The sequence below is a fragment of the Martes martes genome, assembly GCF_963455335.1.
Source record: "Martes martes genome assembly, chromosome: 4".
In the NCBI taxonomy this organism is placed as follows: Eukaryota; Metazoa; Chordata; class Mammalia; order Carnivora; family Mustelidae; genus Martes; species Martes martes.
The window spans coordinates 115214764-115238333 of NC_137891.1; the positions used below are offsets into that span (position 1 = coordinate 115214764).

Here is a 23570-nt window from a genome sequence, read left to right on the forward strand (position 1 = left end):
ATACACTAGAATGAAAGCTTCATGAGAGCAGGGACCTTGTTGGTCTTGTTTACAGAATTATGCCCAGTATCAGGAACAGGGTGATTCTCAGCATGGTAGGTGACATGACAGGTGACAGTTGACTGAATCAATCTGATGCTGATGCAGCCCCAAACTTGGCTGACGATCACAGCAGCACAGACATGCTGTGATCTGGCACTTGAGACAGAATAAAATCATAAATTCATGGGTGCCAAGTGCCTATCAAAAGCTTAGCTAAGTGAAACCATTTTCATGAAGGTTGCCTGAAAGCTCTGCGGGTCAATCCTTCTAGACACAAGCCAATGAAGAAGTGAGGAGGGACAGAGCAAATTGTCTTTGGGAGAAGGGGAAATTCTTCACAAGTTGCCATAAGTAATTCACAAAGTAATCTGTCTTAACTGTTTCAGAGGTGGGTGCCTGGGTGGCTCAGTCCTTTGAGCGTCTGCCTTCGGCTCAGGTGGTGATTCCTGGTTCCTGGGATTAAGCCCTGTGCTGGGCTCCCAGCTCAGCAGGGAGCGTACTTCTCCCTCTCCTATCTGCTTGTGCTCTTGCTCTCTCTCTAACAAATAAATAAAAATAAAATCTTTTTAAAAAAAAGAATGACTTAGAGTTATTTACGTAAGTATTCTCTGATTATTTATCTACACAAAAATACTGAGAATATACTTGTAACAATCAGTTTCTAAGAATTCCCTATCTCAATGATTAAGGTTCCCAAAAGCTATGGGGGAATTATGAATCCAGCACCAGTCTTCTTCATTCAGTGTGGGTGTGTGGGGGGGTGGATGATTAAATCACAGACTCATGGATCATCTCTTATTTTCTGTTACCATTTCAGCAATTTCTTCTGCCAACCATATTTGCAGGCAAAATATTACTAGTTGGCTAGATGTGACTTTTATACTTAATTATGAATAATGATCATCCTGGAATCTACTCAGGATTCCTTATTGTGGTTGGCTGCATGGAGAATCTGTGTATTGACCTGATTTAGGGAAATATCTGGCACATGATTACTTTCCCTATAAAAAAAAAAGTTCATTATTACACATAGGGATAGAGAGAGATTAACTTGATCTCTTTAGGGCTATTGTAGGCAGAGTCCCCTTTTTCCATTTCATTCCTTTGGAAAATTTCATTGTCACGAGAAAGCTTCCCTGAGGGATAATTACAAGACCATTTTGTTTTCCTGTACAATTAAAAAAAAAATGTTGCTTTTTTGGTCCTAGTGCTTCTTTGCAACATTTTTTTCTTATTAGTCAGGTTGGCTATCACTGTTCTTTTCCAAGGCTACTGCCAAATTCATCAATTTCTATCCCCAACCCTTAGAGATTCATTTTCCCCCTTTCACTAAAGAAACATCCCTTATGCATCTGTGTGTAGTTTTAATTTTAATTTTTTTGGCTCACAGCAGTAGAGGAAATAACATGCATATATCTTTTTATACCTTTTTTCCTTTTATTACTGTTTAGCTGTCTCTTCTTGGTGCCTCATAGACAGAGTACTGACAGCCAGCTAGGTGACCACTGTACACTGGATTCTGGCCCCAAGTCATAGTCCCATATAAGATTTCTTGCTCTACTTGAAACAGATTTACAAGAGTAGAAGGAAACTCTTACTTCTCTATCTTCCCTCAAAGCAATGTAAAGTGATTCCTAACTCAATGTCCAATATGTACAAATACACAGTAAATAAAGACACACTTGCTTGTATTTGGCTATTATGCATCTGATATTTCTCTTTTAAGAAGACAAAGAACAAATTTAATGTGTCACTCTCATTTTATGCATTAGAGCCACATTATTTAATATGTAAAGATTTCATAATAATCTGTTGCCCAAAGTGAGTGAGAGAACAGGTTAGCGTTCATCTTTAATGGAAGGACATTGTGAAGGTTTACTGAATTTCAAGCGAAGAAAATACCTAAAGCTCTTCCTGACAGTGTACTAGATATTGTGTACATTTCCTTTTACCCTTGGGTCTCTGGTTATAGATCCTAGGAATTCAATATTGGTCACATACCTCTCCCAGCTCACAATACTTACCCTAGAAAGAAGGAACACGATCGGGTCCAGTTTTAAAATGGGGATATGGGGGCACCTGGGTGGCTCAGTGGGTTAAAGCCTCTGCCTTCGGCTCAGGTCATGATCTCAGGGTCCTGAGATCGAGCCCCGAATTGGGCTCTCTGCTCAGCAGGGAGCCTGCTTCCCTTCCTCTCTCTCTGCCTGCCTCTCTGCCTACTTGTGATCTCTGTCTGTCCAATAAATAAAATCTTAAACAAAAATGGGGATATGAAATGAGTTCACCCTGATTAACGATGGTCAAGTGATCTGTAACTGTTATGAGTCCCATGGTGACCTATACTTGGGTAGTCCCTGGTTCCCAGCAGTCTCATGGGGTCAGAGTAGAGCCTGGGAGAGCAAGTTGCTCATTTAGGCACGGAAGCCTGAGAACAGGGACCATATGTATTTAGACTATTGTATCTTTAGTGCTATTAGACATCTCATACCTGAGTCAAAAGGCTCAATATATGTTGACTGGATGGACAAATGAATGAATGAAAAATGTCTTGATATGCCTGGCAAAATGGTAGAACAGCTGCCATAGAAATCTGAATGCTTAGAGGATTGAAGATGTTTTTGAAAGATGTGTTCAGAGAAGTGAGAGAACTGTTCCTTCACGTGTACAGCTGAATTGTGCTAGAGAAAATTACATAATGATACAAGAGTGAGGTCACTACGATTCTTATTCTCTAATATCAGTGGAAACCACAGTGCTGTCCAAATGCTAAGGTCTGGGCTCTCCCACTCTCGGCAGCAGCTGTTTCAGACTTGTTCCACTATCTTCAAGCCTTCTGCCTGCCTCCTTCAGGTCACTTAGTACAGAAAGACTTGCTGCCAATTTTACAGAGAAATTGGACAACATCTAACCAAAGAAATAATCTCATCTGCCTGACACCTCATGTAGAAATGTGTCAAATGGGAGTGTTATCTCTCCCTGTCCAAGTCTAATCTTAATCTTCTGTTCCATTCCTTCAAAGAACTCACTCCTTTCTTTATCTCTGTCTTAGAAAATTTTTAGAGCTTTACTGAAGGTCTTTATTGAAACTCTTTTATGGAAGCAATAAACTGTTCATATTTAAAATGTACAGTTTGGTTAGCCTTGACATCTGACTACACCTCTGAAGCCATCATTACAATCAAGAAAATGAACATATCTATCATCTCCAAATATATCCTTGTATCCCTCTATAATCCCTTATCCGTCCCCACTCTTGTCTCATTTTCCTCCTCCACAAAAGGCAGCCACAGATCCACTTTCGGTCACTATAAAATTTGTTCACATTTTCTAGAGTTTTACATAAAGAGGATCATACATTAAGTATTCTTTGGGGGGGGGGCTAGCTTTATGCATTCACGCACTGATGGATTTTTGAGGCTATTTCAAATAAAGCTGGTATGAACATTCTTGTACAAATCTTTTGTGGATGTATATTTCTTCTATCTTGGGTAAATAACCAGGGGTGAAAGGGATGAATCATATTCACTAGATGGTATGTATGTTTCATTTCTTTTTTCTTTTCTTCTTTTTTTTTTTAAGATTTATTTACTTATTTGTGAGAGAGCACAAGTTGGGGGAGGAAGAAAAAGAGAGAATCCTTATGGAGACTTCCCACTGAGTGCAGAGCCCTACAAGGGGCTTTATCTCACAACCCATGAATTCAGGACCTGAGCTGAAACCAAGAAGACTCTTGGTCTGACTGAACCACCCAGACACCCCATGTTTCATTTCTTAAAGATACTACCAAGCTTTTTTCCAAGATTGTTGTACCATTCTACATTTCCACAAGCAGTGTAGTAGCACTGTAGTTTCTATACATCCTGGACAACAGTTGGCACAATCAGTCTTGTTCATTTTAGCCTACTCACAGGTGTATAAGGATATTTCATTTGTGGTTTTAATTTACATTTCTCTAATGATTAATGAACATTTTTCCTGTGCTCATTTGGCACGAGTGTATCATTTTTGGTAAAAAAAAAAACAAAACTGTTAACTCTTTTGTCCATTTTTTATCAGGTTGTTTATTTACTTACTGAGTTTTGAGAATTCTTTAGATACTATGAATAAAAGTCCTTTATCGATTATGCAACTTCCAAAAAATTTCTGCCCATCTGTGGGTTGTCTTCTCATTCTCTTAGCAGTCTTTTGAAGAGCAAAAATTCTTAATTTTGATGAAGTTCATTTTATCATTCTTTTCTTCTATGAATAGTGCTTTTGGTGTTGTATTTTAGAAATCTTTGCCTAATTGGAGGTCACAAAGATTTTTTTCCTAGAAGTTTTTTGGTTTAGGTTTTATATGAGGTCTATGATTTGTTTTGAGTTAATTTTTATATAGGGATCAAAGTTCAATTTTTTGCATATTGGATATTCATTTTTTTTCTAGTATCATTTATTGAAAAGACTATTCTTTCTCCACTGAATTGCTTTTTCTCCTTTGCTGAAAATTAATTGACCATGTATTTGTGGATCTATATCTGGATGCTCTATTCTTTCCATTGATCTGTCTTCCATGCCAGTTATGTTATAGGCCCCTTGCCAGCCTATGAATTGGTTTTCTTTGGATCAGGTTCCCGTCCATGGACCAGTCACTGCAGCCAAGTGTTAGAGGGAGCTGGCTTGCAAAGTATGAAGGAGAGTTGCAGAGAACTATTCATGTAGGCTGAGGGCAGGGCAGTTTCCTTTAACATGTGCTATGGTTATATGTAGGCACCAGATTCTATCCTGAAAATATCCCACTCTTTCTCTGCCTCAAGTTTTACACTCCCTTCAATAAATTTTTTACACTGTAGACCTTTCTAAAATACAAATCTGATCATATAATTTCCTTTCAAACTTTCATCAATGGTTTCCTAATTGCCTTTAGGGTAAAGTCCAAGTTTCTTGACCTTTGAGAGTCAACTTCTGCTTTCCCTTCCAGTTTCAATTCTTAGCATTCTCCATTCTCCACTTACATGCTATATTTTGGCCATTTGAATTACTTGCCATTCCCCAACATATCACACTCTTGCTCTTCTTGGGCTTTTTTTTTTACATGCTGCTTCTGCATAGAATATTTTCCCTCCAACTCTTTTCCCCAAGCTAGCTTTCAAAATTCTCGTAGATATCATGTTAGATATAATGGCAGTTCAGTTCAGCAAATATTTATTTATTTTTTAAAGACTTTATTTATTTATTTGAGAGACAGAGCATGAGCAGTGGGGAGAAGGGAAAAGGGAGTGGCAGAGGGAGAAGCAGACTCCCCGCCAAGCAGGGAGCCCGACGTGGGACTCAATCCCAGGACCTCGAGATCACGACCCCAGCTGAAGACAAACACCCAACCAACTGAGCCACCCAGGTGCCCCCCAGCACATATTTATTTAGCAACTACCATGAGTTAAAAACATGTTCCCTGATAATGGGAAACCAAGTACAACACATCTGGCTGCTAGTCCTGTCCTCTGCCCAGTTCCCAATTTCAAATGAGGTGGGTTAAATTTCTTAAATTGGGATGGAGAGAGGCAAGGTGAAATGGAGGAAGTAGGATTCTGCATTCCCAATATTCTCCCAACCCAGTCTTCCTGGATTAGGCAAGTGAAATGGGTGCCAGGTAACTGAGAGATTCCTGGAATCAGCGCTGTGATTCTGGAATTCCTAGCTAGTCATAGGACCTAGAATCATTCCTAGTATATTTAAGCTAGAGAAGTCAAGTACCAGCAGATTGGATTTTAATCATACAGCCAGACCTCTGGAACTCTAGCCCGCAAACCATGTAGTCTCACTCCAGTCATTTCATAAGTCTCACAATAATATGACCTTCTAATTAATGAAATTGAATTTGGGGGCCCTATTTGTCTGTCATGGTGGGGTTTACTGTAGGGAGAAGACAAGTGTAACAAAGGGAAAACAAAGATTGTTATGTGGGCGGGGTGAGGGGGATGGAGCAGAGCCTTTCTGAGACTGGGATATTCAACTGAAACTTGAAGGGTGAGTAGGAGTTAGACCAGGTGAGAGAGTGGTAAGATGTTCTGGGCAGCAGAGCCTTCTCTGATCCCCCAGACTAGTGTAGGCCTCCTCCTTGGTGTTTCAAGCCTCTGCTGGCTGCTTAGTCCTGTCTCCTCTATTTATTGCACATACCACAATGGTATTTTTTTCTTTGTTTATCTCCCTCCATTAGACTGGAAGCTCCTTGAGAGCTGGGACTGAGTATTCAGGATCAAGTAGCCTATCAGTTCCCTTTGTGTGAAGTAGGAACAAGGACTCTCTGGGCAGAGGAATTAAAAAGGTGATGCTCTGTGCGGAAGAATTAAAACAGGCAATGCAGGCCCAAAGGCGCAAGGGTGGCTTCACAAGGGAAGGCGCTTTTGTGGGAAGAAAAATGGCATCCTCTCCTGAGGAAAGATTCAGCCCTGAGCTAAGGGCATGATTTGGTGAGTGGAAAACAGGCTGGATTCACTGTACAGCTGAGTGTCTCTGTGAAGCACACGAACTCCAGAGCTGTACAGAATGAGCCTGGGGATTTTTCACTACAGTCTCTGCAGTGACTGACTAGTAAAGGGACTGACATACTAAAGAAATATTTTAAAAATAGTCCATAGAAATGGAACCTTAGACTAAGGATCCCAGCGCTATCTTAGTAACACATGTATTCTTGATAGTCAGCTATCAGGATAGTCAGGAAAATGGTGGTGCCATGTGAGAGGCAGTCATTTCCAGTGGAAGACTCGCTGTAGCCACTGAAGATAGCTTGTGATATCAGGGAAATAATGGGATAGTTGGTCAGACCTGTTCTTGAGTATATGAGAATGCCTTAAGGAATTTTCCAGGGGTCATAAGAGTCCTGCAGTAAACTGTGGTAACAAAACCCCTGAAGGTTATTTCTGGTTTACTTTAGTAGCAAAGAAAGCACTTATGTATGAACTATTCTCCAATATTCTATATTTTTTGGGAATAAAGCTCATTTATAACCATCTGATCAAATATGAATTGAGAAGACAAAAGCTTGACATAGTTTTTGAACTTAGGCAATGAGTAATGATATATTAGGGCAACTAAGTTGATGAAAGTCAACTTAATAAAACAGAATTGGAGGAGTTTCTAAAAATGTCCATTATTCTAAGGCGTTGTTAAATGAAAGATCATGCCATTATTTTATGAACCCCTAAGAAAGAAAAAAAAAAAAGCCAATTACAAACAAGATTTGTAAAACACGTCTTGATTTCAGAGATGTTACAATATTTAAGAGAAAGCATTATAGAACTGATGAAATTTCAATCACAAAATACCTCATCTTTTTCTTTTCTGAAGTTTTTATTTTTAAGTAATCTCTACACTCAACGTGGGGCTTGAACTCACAACCCCAAGATCAAGAGTTGTGTGTTCCACTGACTGAGCCAGCCAAGCACCCCTCCATCTCTTTTTTCTTTTGTTTTAATATATTGTCATATCTTTAAGGGAAATAAGAGTTATTTTCCTGGTGAGAACAGACTAAGAGTTTAAGTTCCCTTGACAGGTACATCTTCATGGCAGGTGCAGTTTGCTATCAAAGTTTCATGACACCATCTGTTAAGATCATTTTCATATCATTCCATGCTCATTGAGCAAGTAATTTGGCGTTCCTGGCACCCTTCTCTGTATACAGGGGAGGGAATGTGTTGATCAATCCGAGTATTCTATTAAGGTTGGCAGTCAAAACTTTTCCTGTAAATTAATATATTAACATGTGATTCATACAGTTGTCTCTTACATATTTCATGCTTCTGAGCTTGATCAATTCTGGCCTAATTGATTCTCAAACTGCAAAGCTAAGAGCCAAACCCTAGAAGAAAATGACTTATTGGCATTATCATTACCACATGAGGCACTAGTTGAACAATGAGCTGACCTCTTTCTTTGTCCACTTTAAAATGCAAACAGCACTTTGAGCATGTGAGTTTTGATCTATTTGACCATAAGACATTTGAGAGTCAAGAGTGTTCTACTTACCTTCGCATCCTCCAAGAGGCCCAGTACAATGTCTGAAATATTGTAGGCACCATGTGAATGTTAAAGAAGAGAATGACTCCATGTTTTCAGTGTACCATTCAGGCCTAGGTAGAAAAGAATTAAATTCATCAGCTACCTGGAGACCAAAGCCATTCTATGTTAAGGGTGAAGTATGACAATTAGGAATGAATCTGACAGAGTTTGTAAGAAAAAATTTAATGTCCTGGAACAAAAAGAGAAATGGATAAGAAAAATAATGGTGACATTATTGTATCATATTTTGAGGACTCTATTTTTATTTCATACTAAATGTTTCCTAAATCTATTTTTAAAGGTTATAACTACTGTTCTTTTCCTTCTTCAATGTATTTAGAAAATATTTAGAAAATTTAAGTAGATGCTAGAGAAAATTTTAAGTTTCATTTTGAAGATATTTATTTACAATTAAACTAGAGATATCAAAGTCTAATTTCTAATTATTAGAATGTAGTAAAAGGAACATATTCGTACAGTTATAACTCCTAATTATTGATTACAGAGGAAATCAATACATATACTGGAAAATATTGGCTTACTATTTTATGTTCATTTTCTATAGTAAAGCACATGGGATGGCTGAAATTGCAGATGCCCTTTTCCCTTGGATGGATCTCAACCAAATATCCCAGAACATCTGGAATCTTTCACTGTGGAAAAAAATAAACAATAAAGGCATTTCTCAAATTTAATGTGTGTGGAAATTTGATGAAGGTCTAGTGAGGGCTTTCTTCTAACCAAGAGAAGGCTGGATGGTTAGTTGCCAAGAAACCTTGAGCAGTGGCATTTACTTAGAGCCTGATATTAGTCTCTCAGCCTCGTGTGTCCAGTGGCTCAGTTGCTCTTTCCCCTTCTTTCCTTTTCATTCACTCCTGAACCCACTGCTGTGGGCTGAGTCACTCCACTGACCTTGCTCTTACCAAGGTCACCAACGATCTTGTATACCCAGTGGACACCACTTATCTTTCATAACCTCTTTGCTACATTTACTCAGGATGTGCAGAGCCCCTGCTTTGTGTTCACGAGTCCCATTTCCTTTTCCTCCAGGGCACACTGCCTAACTACATTTCCTAGGCTCTGCCTGCCGTTAAGTGGGACCATGTGACTAAATTGCTGACTAGTGGAAAGTGAGAAGTGATTTGTGCCACTTCTGGGCTTGGCCACTTCAACTTACTGCACTCGTTTCTCCATGTGTACTCTCCGTTTCTTTGCAGAAGAGTCTTCTCATAGAAGACTAAAGATCATAGGAGATGGCATAGTCAAATGGTGGAAGGACCTTCGGTGCTTTGGGGCCTCCTCTTTCCATCCCATTGACTGCAGTGGAGGGTGACCTGAGGAAGAATGAAACTTGAATGTGTGAAGCCATTGAGGTTATTTGTTATGGTAGTCAGCTGTTACCAATACTTCCTTGGCTTCTGTGGGGTTACTTTCATGCCTGAATCTCCTTTTTTACCTCTGTCCCTCCATTTCTTGTTTTTGTAGACTTCTCCATTTATTCCTTAAATATTTATTTACGTTTCCATAGCTCACTATTTTCTTTCTCTACATGTGTTCTGTGAACAAACTTATATACTCTCGAGGACTCTCATGGTCTATTTCTGATACGCTGTTGAGTTAAGTAAGGAATGTGTTCCTAAATATTAAATATAATTCTTACTAAATATTAATATATATGTATTTAACCTATTTTGTACTGTGTTTTATAAGGTTCTGTTTTTAAAAACTTTTTTTTTTTTTAAGTGGGCTCCACATCAAGCAGAGCTCAAAGCAGGGCTTGAACTCAGGATCCCGAGATCGAGAGTCAGAAACTTAATTGACTGAGCCACCCGGGCACCCCTTATGAGGTTTTGTGTTAACCATGATTTTGAAATTTTTATTATCTATTTCCTCATCTTCCCTATTCCGTGGTAAATTGAGAGTTGATGATAGTTTTTGCTAGTTCTTTTATTGGACTGTAAAAGCTCCTCATGCATTCAACTACGATTTATTAAATATGTACAACAAACTGTCTTATTCTTCTTTTTGCTGTGGTACCTAGTACAGCACTTTGCATAGAGTAAGCAATCAGTGAATATTGGTTGAATTGAACAAAATTGTTTATTGCATACCTGCTATATATAAGGCTCTGTGCTGGAGTTTACGTGAGACACAGATAAATATGACTTGATTTCTATTTGCTTCATCTTTTCCCATGCCAAACATCCTCTTACCTCCCACCCCAACTGACAAACATAATATTTGCAATTCCACAAATGGGACTGCCTCATAATCTTGGTATTCAGAGGTGGGTCTAGAACAAGTCAGGCCCTAAGATAAAACTAAAACTTGACTTTATTACTAGGATAGTGGATTAATCAGGTTTCATTTTTTCTTATTGCTTGGAATTCAAAAGTATTAGAATGTGAAGAGGTATCTGCTTTATCCAAAATCAAACTGCATTTTCTTTTTGATTAAGTCATTTGAGACCACAGTTTACTTTGTATCTTTTACTGGGTAATTCCAATCACTGGAATAACTTTCTTCTCTCCTTCTTTCTTCTTCTTCTTCTTTTTTTGATTATTTAATTATTTGACAGAAAAAGAGAGAGAGAGAGCAAGAGAGAGAACACAAGCAGGGGGAGTGGGAGAGGGAGAAGCAGGCTTCTGCTGGGCGGGGAGCCTTATGTGGGGCTGGAATCCAGGACCTTGGGATCATGACCTGAGCCGAAGGCAGACGTTTAACAACTGAGCCACCCAGGTACCCCTCTCTTTCTTTCTTTTAAAAGATTCTTAATCAGATGTATTTATCAGAGCATTATTTTATTACAGTGAGTAGATATGTTTTGTGAATTTTCTGGTAGGGTCAAACTGTTTTCCACATCTTGATGTTTATTCTCAACTGCCATTTCCTTTTAATGTCTTTAAATATTTGGCATTGTACCACATAACTGGGCCTTGGATTTTTCCAGTTGCCTACTTTTTTTTTCTTTTTGTATTACCTTTTTCAAGCTTTCTACCCTTATCAAGTTTTTTGATATCTATTTTGTTTATAGTTTCATTAACTATTACTACTTTTACTTTGTAATTACTACTATTACTTGTACTACTATATCTATAGTACCACATTTTAGTTGGTGGATTCTAGTACAAACAGCTTCATTAGTAAGACAAGTTCTGGATCATGGTTGAGTTCTAAGTGGTTCTATTTGCTTATAATAGGATCTGTCTACACATCTTGGTCAGTCAGTAGTGTACATTTACAACAGAGGTTGGATTTTTTTGTTCATGTGTTTTTTTTGTTTTGTTTTGTTTTGGTAGTTGCTTTTGTAGTGACCCAATGTTGGGAGAATTTTCATAGTATCAATTGTAGTCCAGTAGTGAATGGAGAAGTTCTAATTTTAATGATTCTGCAGATGAGATGACCCAAAGGGATCCCCCCTCAATTTGCTTAAAAAATATACACATTTATATTTTATTATTTAACCATTTATGTAAATAAGGAAGGAAAATTCACATTTTAAAGAGTTTAAAGAGCTGTGTGATTTTGAGAAAATTACCTGACCTCCCTTTGCCTTATTAGGTTGTAATTAAATTCATTGAGTTAGAACAATATTTGGAACCTAGTAAGAGCTCAAGTGTTAACTATTTTAAAAAAGTGTTGTCTATTATTATTAACTAATGCAGCAAGTATAAATATCTGTTTTCGGGGATCTGTGTTTGCTGCTGTTGATAGTCACTATAGTACAGGAAAGAGAATGTTCCTCATTCTTGTCAAATAAGTGCAATTGTACTGTGTTTCTCTGAGTATCAGTAACATCTTGAGGGTTTGGAGGAGCGCAGTTTATGATAATTGCTAAACTAATGAAACTTTTTTTCCTTTTAAATTGAAAACAGAGATTCAGAAAAGCTGAAGAATTTATTAAGACAGGACTTCTAGATTCCTTGGGAACTTTTGGTTCATGTCAAACATATTAGCAACTTCTGGTTTGCTCAGTTCAAAAGTAAAGAGAACAGCCCAAGTCAGTGTTTCTCAAAGTATAGTGTGTGAAACTCTGCTCTCAGTCTCTTGGGGTGGATGCTTGTTAAAAAGGAAGCTTTCCAGAACTCTCTTGGAACCTACTGATTCATTGAAGGGTTAACCGGTATCTCAATTGCTTCTTATATAACCTTAATTTGGAGACTCCTGGCATACTGAGTAACTCGGGGAGAAAATATCCTCCCTGCACTTGAAATCTGAAAGAATCAAATAGGGCCAAACCCTGGGCACCTTTTAGGGTAGGCTGCTCTGCTAATTGAGTTGCCGCATTTGATGCTTTGCCTGGCCATCAAGCATCTCCCAACAATTGGTTCCCTTAGGATCCAAACCTTTCTCTACAGTTTTGACTGGCGATCTTGAGTTCCTTAGCTGTTTTCATCAAAAGTAGGAAAAGAAAAGGAATTCTGGCACGCTAGAGATTATGGAAATCAAATATGGGCCTGTTCCACCTTAAAGGGCCTAGGCTTGCCTAAGTGCTTGGGTCTTGCAGAGTTTGGGCACCACCATATTTGGAGCGTGCCTACTTTGGGGCGGGAACCTCCTTGAGAGTGATTAGGTCAGCGCTGGGGGAGGTGACCTTGTTTGGTTTCTGGCACCCGAGAACAGTGGTGCACTGTTTCTGCTGCCCCCGTTTACCTAATTGGCCCAGGCGCTCCATCAGAGCAAAGCCGCCCAAGAGCTCCTCGCTGACCGCCCCCGCGTCCCGCAGCTCGGTAGAGGCGGGAAAGCAGCGCGCCTGCGCCGTGGGAACCGGGGCCGGAGGCGAAAAGCGGGGAGCGGAGGGGGGCCGTTGGAGCCGAGTAGCGTACAGAGCGGCGTGTGACGCGGGGACGCCGCGCGCTCCCAACGTCGCCCCGGTTTGACGCACACGGCACCAAACTGTGAGTTTCAGGGGTTATTTGGTCGGATTCTCCGGGACTTGAGTGGGTTTCGGGCCTCCGGGCTGTGGCGGCGACGGGATTGAGGGGGGCGGAAGAACTTGGGGGACCCGACCTTCGGCGCTCGGGCCCGGGCAGCTACGCCCTAGGCTGGGTCCCAACCATCCAAAAGGACGCGTTTTGCCGCACAGGCTAAGATGGCGGCGGCGGCCGAGGAGGCGGAGTTGGTGCTACACAAGGAGCCCGGGCCCCGGGTTCGGGGAGGCGGCGGCCGCGGCGGCCGCGGGGGGCGGCGGAGCCTGAGGTGAGCGGCGGCCGCCGCCGCGGGGCGGGACTCGGCGGAGAGGGGGTGGGGGTGGGGGACCTTTCCACGGCGGCGTCGGAGAATCCGGTAGCGGACACAAAGGGGCTGAGCTGGGCACTAGACTTGGGGGTTTTGTTTAGTCACATGAAGCCGAGCAGCCAGTGAGCAGTAGGGGGAAGGGGCCGAGATCAGGCGGCTTGGGGAGCCTGGCGGTCGCCATTGCAAAGCACTGAGTAACGGGGCGGTCCGAGAGCAGTCACCAACCCCTCTCCGGGGCTGCTCGGTTTTGGCCAGAAGCGCCAGTTCTGGCATTAACTGTACACACCCCTCCCCTAACGTGGGACCAGGACCGCATAGCCGTCCCCTCCCCCTGTTCTGCAAGATCTTATGCCGCTAGGTGCCTGGGAAGTAACAGCAAGAGGTAAATCGCCCAAAGTGTTTGGGTTGCCAGGGGCTTGGTGGGTGTCCAGCTAAAGCTTTTTGCTTCTCCAGGTCTGATTCCCTGGCCTTTGTGTCCCTGGGAGCTTAATCTCTGCCAGAGGAAAGCAGGTGTGCTCCACTTCTCCCGTGAACCAGAAGATGAGTTGTCCCAGACCCTTCTCAGTGATTGGAAACTTAGGTGGTGGAGCTAAAGGTTTCTTGTTACGAGACTTCCACAGACGACTCTCGTGTTGGGATCCATCCATGGTTTAGCAACATTAGTGGAAAACTTTTCTTGAACTGAGTAATACTGACATAAATTTAGTTTTTATAAAACTTTCATGTCTAGACTTCAGATTTTGTGTGGTCATTAAGAAGTACTCAACAAGGGGTAAACACAATGAGGGCCTAAATGATGGTCCTGTTTTGAATACAAGTCAATAATTACAACAGAAATACCAAAACACCATCATCTCTTCTGGCCATTTCCGACTAATGCCAGTCTTGTTGCATCTGGATGATAGATTAGATTTGCCTTAATAGTATATTGCTTCTCTGCTGTAGTTTAGTTCCATTTCTTTGGTCCAAGAAGAAGGACAGCATTTCAAAAAATAGACAACTCAAGTTACTCAAAGGAAACCTGCTCTTTGCCTTCAGTGTTGTGTGTAAGTATCCAGGGAACTTGATGGCAGTAATCCTACCTTGGTAGGATTTTTCTCTTTTGGTGAGAAAAAATTAGTTTTTATGAGGAAGTTATAATTTAGTTTAGACATTTTAATTGGTGAAACATGAAGGCTTGACCACTGTTGGTGCAGTGATAAGTATATTGCTTTTAAAATCATGGCAGTGTAAATTTTAGAATTCTAACATAACCTTATGCTGCACTTATGGCTGCATCATACTTTGTATATTGTGTTAACTGGGATTTTAAATACAAAACTTGGAGACAACTTATGTATTGTTTTGTCTGGGTCACATTAACAGTAAATAATGTGATCGGAGGGAGAAACACATTGAGATCGTTAACTTTAGATCTGTTCAAATTAAAATTTGAATTTTTTAATGTAACTTAAAACTTTCATTTTCCTTGCTTCTTTCAGATATATATTTTCCCCCTTTTAAAGCTTTTCTTCTAATAGAGAACAATCTTATTGTATTAATGAATAGAAGATACATTAACATTGGCAAAATGTATTATTGAGTCATACAGTGTTAGAGTGAAAGGAATCTCAGGGAACAGCTAGTTATACTCACTGTTTTATGATATGTTGAGGGCCAGATAATGATTATGTTAGTGCATAACGGAAAATTGTCTTTTCAATTTCTACCCCATTGCTCTTTTCGTTGGTCACATTGCTGGGATGAGAAGGTGACTCTCTGTAACTAATGGTTGAAAAATGAAACGAGAGTATGTTTGAAAGTATCTGTTATATACTATTATTTTAATGAGAACTTCTGTGACAATAAGTTAAAAACTGATATTTAACATGATATGGTGATGTAGTTTTTAAAGTGACTTCCAGTGAAATAATTCCAGATACCAAATACAGACATTTCAGGTTAATTTTGGAGCAGTGTTGCTTTTGAATTTCGAGTTTTTCAAAAAGCAGTCTTGACCCAAAAAATTTAAAGAAACAAACATCTTGATGAACTTCTTGGAAAGTTTGAAATAACTGCCATTACTACCAGTTATTACATAAGAAATGAGATGCCAAAAATAGTGATGTAGTGCCTTCATTTTGTAATAGATTTTTTTGGGGGTAGATGGACGTGCCACTTAGATTGGCTCTTGTTAAAAACAACTTGTTAAGATTACTACGACCACCGAATAGATCTGTAAGATCTATTAGGAAATTCAACAAGTAGCAAAATCATTTATGGTAGGATCTCACCATTCTTTAATTTCTTTATCAAATATAACAAAAACTTGTTAAATTGTATTGAGGTTTTAAAGCTTTTGTGGGTTATTTAAAGTGCGTTTAAATTACTGATTTTTGAAGAAAGTTGGTAAGCTATTGCTTTATTTTCAACACCGTGTGAGTGGATTTACTTGCATTTTAGTCTTACGATAATTAGGATTACTCTCAGATGATTTGTAATTACAGAGTGAGTCTGTTCTGTTACCTGCAAACCTTAAACATTTTGCAGTTTTAGTTTGTTACTCAAGTTATAAGAGGGAGAGTTTTGGTGTGGTTGAATTGAGACTATTGGGTAGCAGGACTAGAAAAGAGAGTCAAGGACAGTTACTGAAGAGGTGGGGATACCTGCAATTTAGAGAAATTGATAGAAAAGATCAGGTATGTCGGAGATACACAGTTGGTGTTAGGGTTACTTACTTAGATTCTTCTCCGGGTATGATTCCAAAGGAAAAGAGTGGATCTTATTCTTGTAGGAATACTTTTCTCATGATTGCTTTTCAGGCAATCTTAAGGCAGAGATTTGCTCTGAATTCAGAAATAGGTATGATGAATTAACAATTCCTAATATTTAGAACATTCTTTTTAAAATAGTGTTTTTAACTTTTTAATTGATAACCCTATACAGTAAAACATGAGAATAAAGGATGGCTGCTATGATATTTTGGATAGGTATTCAAATGAGTTCTAACTTTTTACATTAATCCCTATAGAGACTATTTTGTAGATGGAATTTGTAAATATTTACAAAGTTATGAGATGTAGCAATGACTAAAGCAGTTTTAGAAGTATTGTCTTTTAATTCAGGTTTATTAGAGGGATATCATTGCTTTTAATATTATAAACCATTTACATCTTTGAATTTTCAGAAAATTGACAATAATCAATCTGATTCTACCACTAGCTCACCCTGCTGGTTGCCTGAAGTATTTCTGTCTTCTCTTAAAAACAAATACAAAGATCATTGGAGACTTAAAAGGTAGAACAGCAAATTCAATTCATAGTCTTTCTTCAGGAAGATGGGGGTCTCCATGAAAAAGGTATTTTCTCATCTTTAGGGTCTTAGTTGCTCTACTATTAAGTTTTTTCTAAAATCTGCCAAATTTGAATTGTGGAGTTACTATCCTCTTTGAATTTACTAGGAACTCTTACATGATTATGAGGAGTTACTATGTTTTTGTTCTTTTAAATTCAAGATAGGACATCCTTTGACAATTGAGAGATGTTAGCATGGAAAACAGAAAGTCCTGTGAGATAACTTTCCAGGAGGAGAAAAGCAGAGGATTTCAGGGAGAAGAAAAGAAGCATGCCAGGACAGAAGCAGCAGCGCACACTTCCAAATGGAGGAAAGTGAGGCTGGATTAAGATTAGTGTTTCTAAGATACTACCTTTATACTCCTCCTCTACTAATGTTTGCTTTACCTCTTCTGTTTGCAAGCTATAGCCTTCCCATTTCATTTGGGATTCTTCGAACTGTGATCTTGTGAGTAACTTTGTAAAAAGTATAGATGAATCATTTGTTCCTTGCAGTTTAATTCTATTAGTCTAGATTGTGGTACAGTTGAAGTTGGTTAGAGTGATAAATACGATTTTTAGGTAATAAGCCTTTTAGTATGTGTATCATTCATTGAAGTTGAATATATAGCCTTTAAAAGTTTTTAAAAGACTTTGTAAAAAGTCCAGAAATGTTAGGAACCAAATGGGTAATTTAAAAGAAAATCCTAATAAAGTATTAGGATTAAAATACAAAGCATAGATATCTGTATTATATCAGTTTTTTTAATCTACCTTTTATAAGAGATTAACATTTTTATCCTTTTCTTTCAAGGCATTTATCCTTTTACTGGAAAGTTTAATGCAAATCTTCATCAGTTTCTTGAGAAAGATGTTAAGTGTAACTTTTATTTTCAAAACAGCATTTATTGGGGAGGGAATGATTGCCAATTGTTGAATGGTTTGTGAAGGTGGATAAAACCTTGTCAAAGTGGGGGTACCTGGGTGGCTCAGTGGGTTAAGCCTCTGTCTTCCGCTCGGGTCATGATCCCAGAGTCCTGGGATCGAGCCCCGCATCTGGCTCTCTGCTCAGCAGGGAGCCTGCTTCCCCCTCTCTCTCTGCCTGCTTCTCTGCCTACTTGTGATCTCTCTCTCCCTCTGTCAAATAAATAAATAAATAAATAACCTTAAAAAAAAAAAAACCTTGCCAAAGTGGGAATTAATTTCCTGCTGCTTACTATTGATTTACTGAATAATACATACACACACATATAAATGTGTATATGTACACATACACACACACACACAGGAAATCATAGTTGCATTTATAATTGTATATGAATAAAGAGGCAGGATGAGATAAGGTTTGAAAGTGTAAGCCTTGAAGTAAATCTAGCTGTGTGGGGGTGTCTGGCTGGCTCAGTCGGTGGAGCATGTGAGTCTTGAGTCAGGTTGTGAGTTCAGGCCCCACTCCCTACATTGGGCATAGAGAGGACTTAAAAAAAAAAATCTAGCTGTGTGAGCACTAAGCAAGAGGATTTAACAGTAATATCATCTTCATAGAAGCTTAAGGTTTACATTGCATAATTATTGTAAAGTCCTTAGCTTTCTGGTACACAATGAATACACAAATGTTAACCTTTTATAATAGTTATTACTATTACCATTGTTTAATTGTTTTATAGTAACTTGATATTTTCATCTGCACGTGATTTGGAATTGTATACTTTTGCTGCTTTTCCTTTTTTAGACCCATGTCTATAAAGGTAAGGTTGTAGGGAAGTCAGAGGCAGGCACCAAAGTTTGCCTTCTTCAGTTCTAGCAGCAAAATCTATTAAACAGGTTCAGTATTTCAGGAACACGTTCGCTTTTGTTACTGTCAACTGATGAATAAAGGCACTTGAGAATGAGTACATTTTAGTAAAGTTATTTCCCAACCAATGTGTTGGTTTATCTTTGTTAAAACATCCTAAATTTCTTCACTCTCCTTTAAAATTTTGACCATGAGAATGGTGGTGATCATTAGTAGGAGAAGGTGAGTGGTTTTGTGTATTTGTATGTAATAACATATAAACTCCAGATAGGAGAGAAGAGAAGCTTCAACAGCAGCTAGATTGAGGAGAGGAGAGGCATGTTAATCTTTTCAGTGCTTAGTCTGAGTCAGGGGAATTTCCTCAAACAGCATTTCCTTTTGCTGTTTTCTTCTCTATACTTTGTTTTGTATTTGTTTCTGCTGATAGAATCTTAAACTTACTTGTCTTAATTTTTCTTCTACCATGTACTTCTCTCACTGCCAGACAAATCTTAAGCTTTTTAAAAAAAATTGTGAAAGGAAGCTAGTAAAATTAATTGTAAATTCACATGCAGAGGGGTGTGAGTCTGAAAAATTAGAAGTTTCATATATGCTTAAAAATACTTTCAGCAGTTTGGAAAATAAAGGGGGGGAAATGTCACCCATAATCTTTTCACCATTATATAGTTACTAGTATTAAAGGAAAGGGATATGAGACTGACATTAATTAAACATCTATGTATTCCTTATAATGATGCTTGATACATACATATATTCCCATTTTATATGCAAGGAAACAAATTCAGACTCATGTCACATAGATAGTAAATAGTCCAGCAGCCAACTTTGAACATAGGCATAGCTTGCTTCTATAGATAAATTCTATTCTGCCTTCCTCTCCTTTCTATCTATACTTTAACAATACTTTTATTACAATTTGTAAGTTTTATTTCCTACTTATAAAACGTTATAAAAGCATTTTTCTGCCTATTTCAAGCAGTATCTTATTGCCCACATTGTTTATTCATACTACCATATAAAGGCTCTTTGTCTTGGCTACTGGATATTGGTACAGTGATATTGGTCAAAGTAGAAGCTGCCTTTTTCTTTACTGAGTGACCAAGAAGAAAAATAATGTAGGTTAATCAGAACTAATACTTTCTGGTATTAGAAAAGCTACAGGTTTAGTAATACTATCTGATGAGACATTTAACTCAAAATTGGAGATACATAAAATGTAGATGAATTTTCAATTTATAGCTGTCAGAGAACAACTTTTTAAATAATTTTATATTTTGAAATGCTATAATCTTCCTTTTTATATTTTAAAAGTGATATTAAAATTAAACAGGCACTTAATTCTATTTAGTTACTATCTGTAATTCCTAATGTAATAATCACTATAGGGCACCTGGGTGGCTCAGTCATTAAACGTCTGTCTTCAGCTCAGGTTATGATCCCAGGGTCTTGGGCTAGAGCCCTGCATCGGGCTCCTTGTTCAGCAGGGATCCTGCTTCTCCCTCTCCCTTTCCCCTGCTTGTGTAACCTTTCTCATGTCCCTCTCTGTGTCAAATAAATTAAAAAATCTTAAAAAAAAAAACTATGAAAGGGAAAAAATATTGAATTCTTATACTCTCATTGGGTGGATGGCATGTATTAAAAAAAAGTTGTGAGCCTTTTATAAATAGATTGTATAGGGCAGCACCCCCTGATATGTTGAAATATGTTGAGCCACAAATGTGATTTAAAATCTTCCATAGCTTTGTTAAAAAATAAGAAGAAATAGGTAAAATTAATTTTATTAATGTGTTTATTTAACCCAGTATATTTAAAACATTTTTTAAATATATAAATACAATTGAGTTATTTTGCATTCTTTTTTTTTTTCCCATGCCAAGTCTTCAAAATCAAAAGTGTGTGTTCTACACTTAAAGCACATCTCAATTCAGATTAACTAAACCTCAGGTACTTAGTAGTGACATGGCTTTCATACTGAACATTGCAGATATAGGTAGTAAGTTCTGTACAAGGATGGGGAAATGATAGTAAGTTCTGTACAAATACGGAGAAAGGATAAAGTAGAAATTGAACTGAGCCTTAAAGAATAGCTAAGAAAAGAGTATGCTGGAGAACAGATCTGTAGTGATGGGAATTAAAATAGGAGATATAATTTGAAATCAGGTAATAGAGTGGCTTGAATCTAGGGAATTTGTTTTATATGGAGGATGTATATGTGAAATATATGTTAGAATGTGCTTAATCATGTCTTGTACACATGAGCATTTAATGAATATTGAATTAATATTTAAGTGAATGAATACGAGGCAGAGCAAGAAAAATGCTGGAAGAATACTAACAAAGCCTCATAGGTCTCCTAAGGGGAAAGAGTTGTGCTTAGGGTGTATTAGTGATCTGTGATTAGCAATATGATGGAGAATGATCAACATGGATGAGATTTGAGAAAAGGTTTTTAGATTTGCCCATTATTGGTAAGTTATTTTTAAATGTTTTATTTATTTTTAAAGATGTATTAAGTTATTTGAGAGAGAGCAGAGGGGGAGGAACAGAGGGAGAGGTTGAGAATCTCAAGCAGACTCCCTGCTGAGTGCAGAGCCCAAAATGGGTCTCCGTCTCACGACTCCAAGATCACGACTTGAGCTGAAATCAAGAGTCAGATGCTTAACCAACTAAGCCACCCAGGCACGCCTATATATTTTATTTAGATATAGTTTAAATACAGTGAAGTGCACAAATCTTAAGAATACAGCTCAGTGAAATTTTACATATAAGTACACATAACTTCTACTCAGATCCATATACAGTACACTGAGAAAGGTGCCTTGTGCCCCCTCCTATTAATCCCCCCTCCAGAAGTAACCACTATTTTAGTCTTTATCACCATGAATAAGTTTGGCTTATTTTTGAACTTGTTTATGGCATATTTGTCCTCCTTTTCAAAGGTAGTGAGAATTGATGGCTTGAATCTCTTTCTTTTCTATCCTTGTTTGGCATTAAGTGAATTTGGAGGTAATGAGCTGGTAAGTAATTGGTTCCATGGCTCTTCTAGTGTTTGGGGTTTTTTCCCCCCAGTATGGAGTATGCCAAAATCAGAGAGGTATTTCTTAGTTTTCATTAATATTGACCCTTTAGAAGTTTTATGATGAGAAGATTTGTTTAGAATGCAGAGATTTGAATTGCTTCTTCAAATAACTTAGTTATCTGGCTTATTTTCATTACAGTGTCCTCTAGGCATATAGCCAAGAAATAGGTAGAGGAGGTCTTGGTTTGCCTCCTTATATAGAGGCCTTTTGGAACCTCTTTAATAGTAGCTTCTAAGCATTATGTGAGTTAGCTTTCAAGCACTGCAGGTTACTTAATAAGGTATTTCAGTATTTCTGATTGTGATTGTAGGGTAAGAATAAATTGGTATACTTCTGTTTACAGCTCAGTTAGTATCCATTCTCAACTTGAAAGATTTTTGACATTTATGTGTAAAGAACTAAAATATTACCTTAAGGACAGCTGCACAAAAATTTGAATGGTTAAAATCGATGAGGTACACTTTATAAAATGAGAACTGAAATGGAATTACTGATCATGATTTTTACTTCTAGCACTTGAATCAGTTTTATTTTTCAAATGAATTAATGGTTACAACATTGTGTTTCATAAATATTGAGCAGGGGAAGGATTGTTTACTAGTGTAACAATTGGTGCTTTTGGGAGAAGGATTTTTATTTCTGAAATATGTATTATAATAAAGTTGTAAAAAGTACATAATAATGAAAATATGTATCTTTACATTCTAGTATGCCTAGTTTTGAGGAATAGATATGTTTTATAAATTGTGCATAAATGGACATGAAAATACTTCCTCATTAACGTTTGAATTATGAATGTTTTTGAATTTATGAATGAAAATATTTATAAAGTTTTGGTTTTTTAAAATGTATAACTTGGCTTAATTATACTCTTGCTCTACAAATTTTAATAGTTGTCTTAAAGAAATAAAACCTCATCTATCAACTTATGTAGGTTTTATATTTGCGAAGTATAGAAACAAATTGGTTAGATTAGACCTTGAAAACATATGGTTATTATCTACAAAATATTAAGACTTTATGTAGTACCTTTTGTGTAAGATTTAGAAAACCACAAACAAAACAATTAGAATGTTACTAATTAGTAACCTTAAGAGCCCATTTCTATGGGAAGAAAAAACACATTTAAGGGTGTGTTCTAGGTTTTTGTGTTGTTTTGACAAAAATGGATGTTGTATTTGAATGTTGTTTTGGGAGATTGGATTTTTTTGTATGCAGAAAAACCTTATTTGTATGGTTGTATCTTCGACCTTTGCTTGTTTTCATTGGGTTAGTTATATATAGAATTCATGTAGTATCTTGCTGGGGGTAAGAATGCTGTAATAATAGAGCAAAGGATATGGTTCCTCCTCTAGAGAGCTCATGAACTAAGACATAACTTGAGGAGTACTTAATAATGAAACATTTGAAATACTGAGTTGACAAAATAAAATGAGTGGTATCAGATAAGATTGGATTAATTAAGCTTCTTGGCAAAAATGTTTTCACAATCTAGGTTTTGAAGAAGTAGTATGAATCAATAGATTCGTGGAAAGGGAAGAGAGTATCAACTAGGGAGAAAAGCATGTTAAAAAGCACAGAGATGGGAATTGTGGAATGCAAGCATTTTCCTTACTCAAAGTAGAATCTATTTTAAATGAATGTAATGAAGAAAAAGTTTGATAAGATTGTGGCCTGAGCTGGAGGAATCTAAAGAAATTTGGATTAGAAATTAGAAATAAGGGATTCAACTAAGTCCACTAAACAGAAATAAATGAAGAAAAAACAGATTAGCAGCCAGATATAATATGATTGAGAGAAAAGATGGAAGTGAAGAAGTCCAGTGAGAGGTTATTATCTTGGTGGGTGGAAGAGAGGATATTTTAAGAGTAAGGATGGGTAGTTTTAAAATCAGGCAGGTGAAATGTGTGGCTCTTACGTTTGCATACAAAGTTAAAATTAGAATGGAACAGTTTTATTATCTCCAGATACTGAAAATAAATTTACGTGGACACAATTTACAAATAAATTATTAACACTAATTAGGGTACATCTGCCTTGTTCTATTAAAAAAAACTGATGAGCTTTTAAGTT

At 37.7% G+C, this 23570-nt stretch overlaps 1 protein-coding gene across 2 annotated transcripts in view; it reads left to right on the top strand.

Annotated features, from left to right (window-relative positions):
• The first annotated feature begins 12673 nt into the window (after positions 1-12673).
• Positions 12674-23570, top strand: part of ZNF644 (zinc finger protein 644) — a 98447-nt gene continuing 87550 nt past the window's right edge. Inside the window, exon 1 of one of the 2 annotated variants that reach the window (XM_080800544.1) lies at positions 12674-12974. The gene's annotated coding sequence lies outside the window, so the exon portion shown is untranslated. The remainder of the gene's footprint in view (positions 12975-23570) is intronic. The other variant, XM_080800543.1, reaches the window with a different exon arrangement.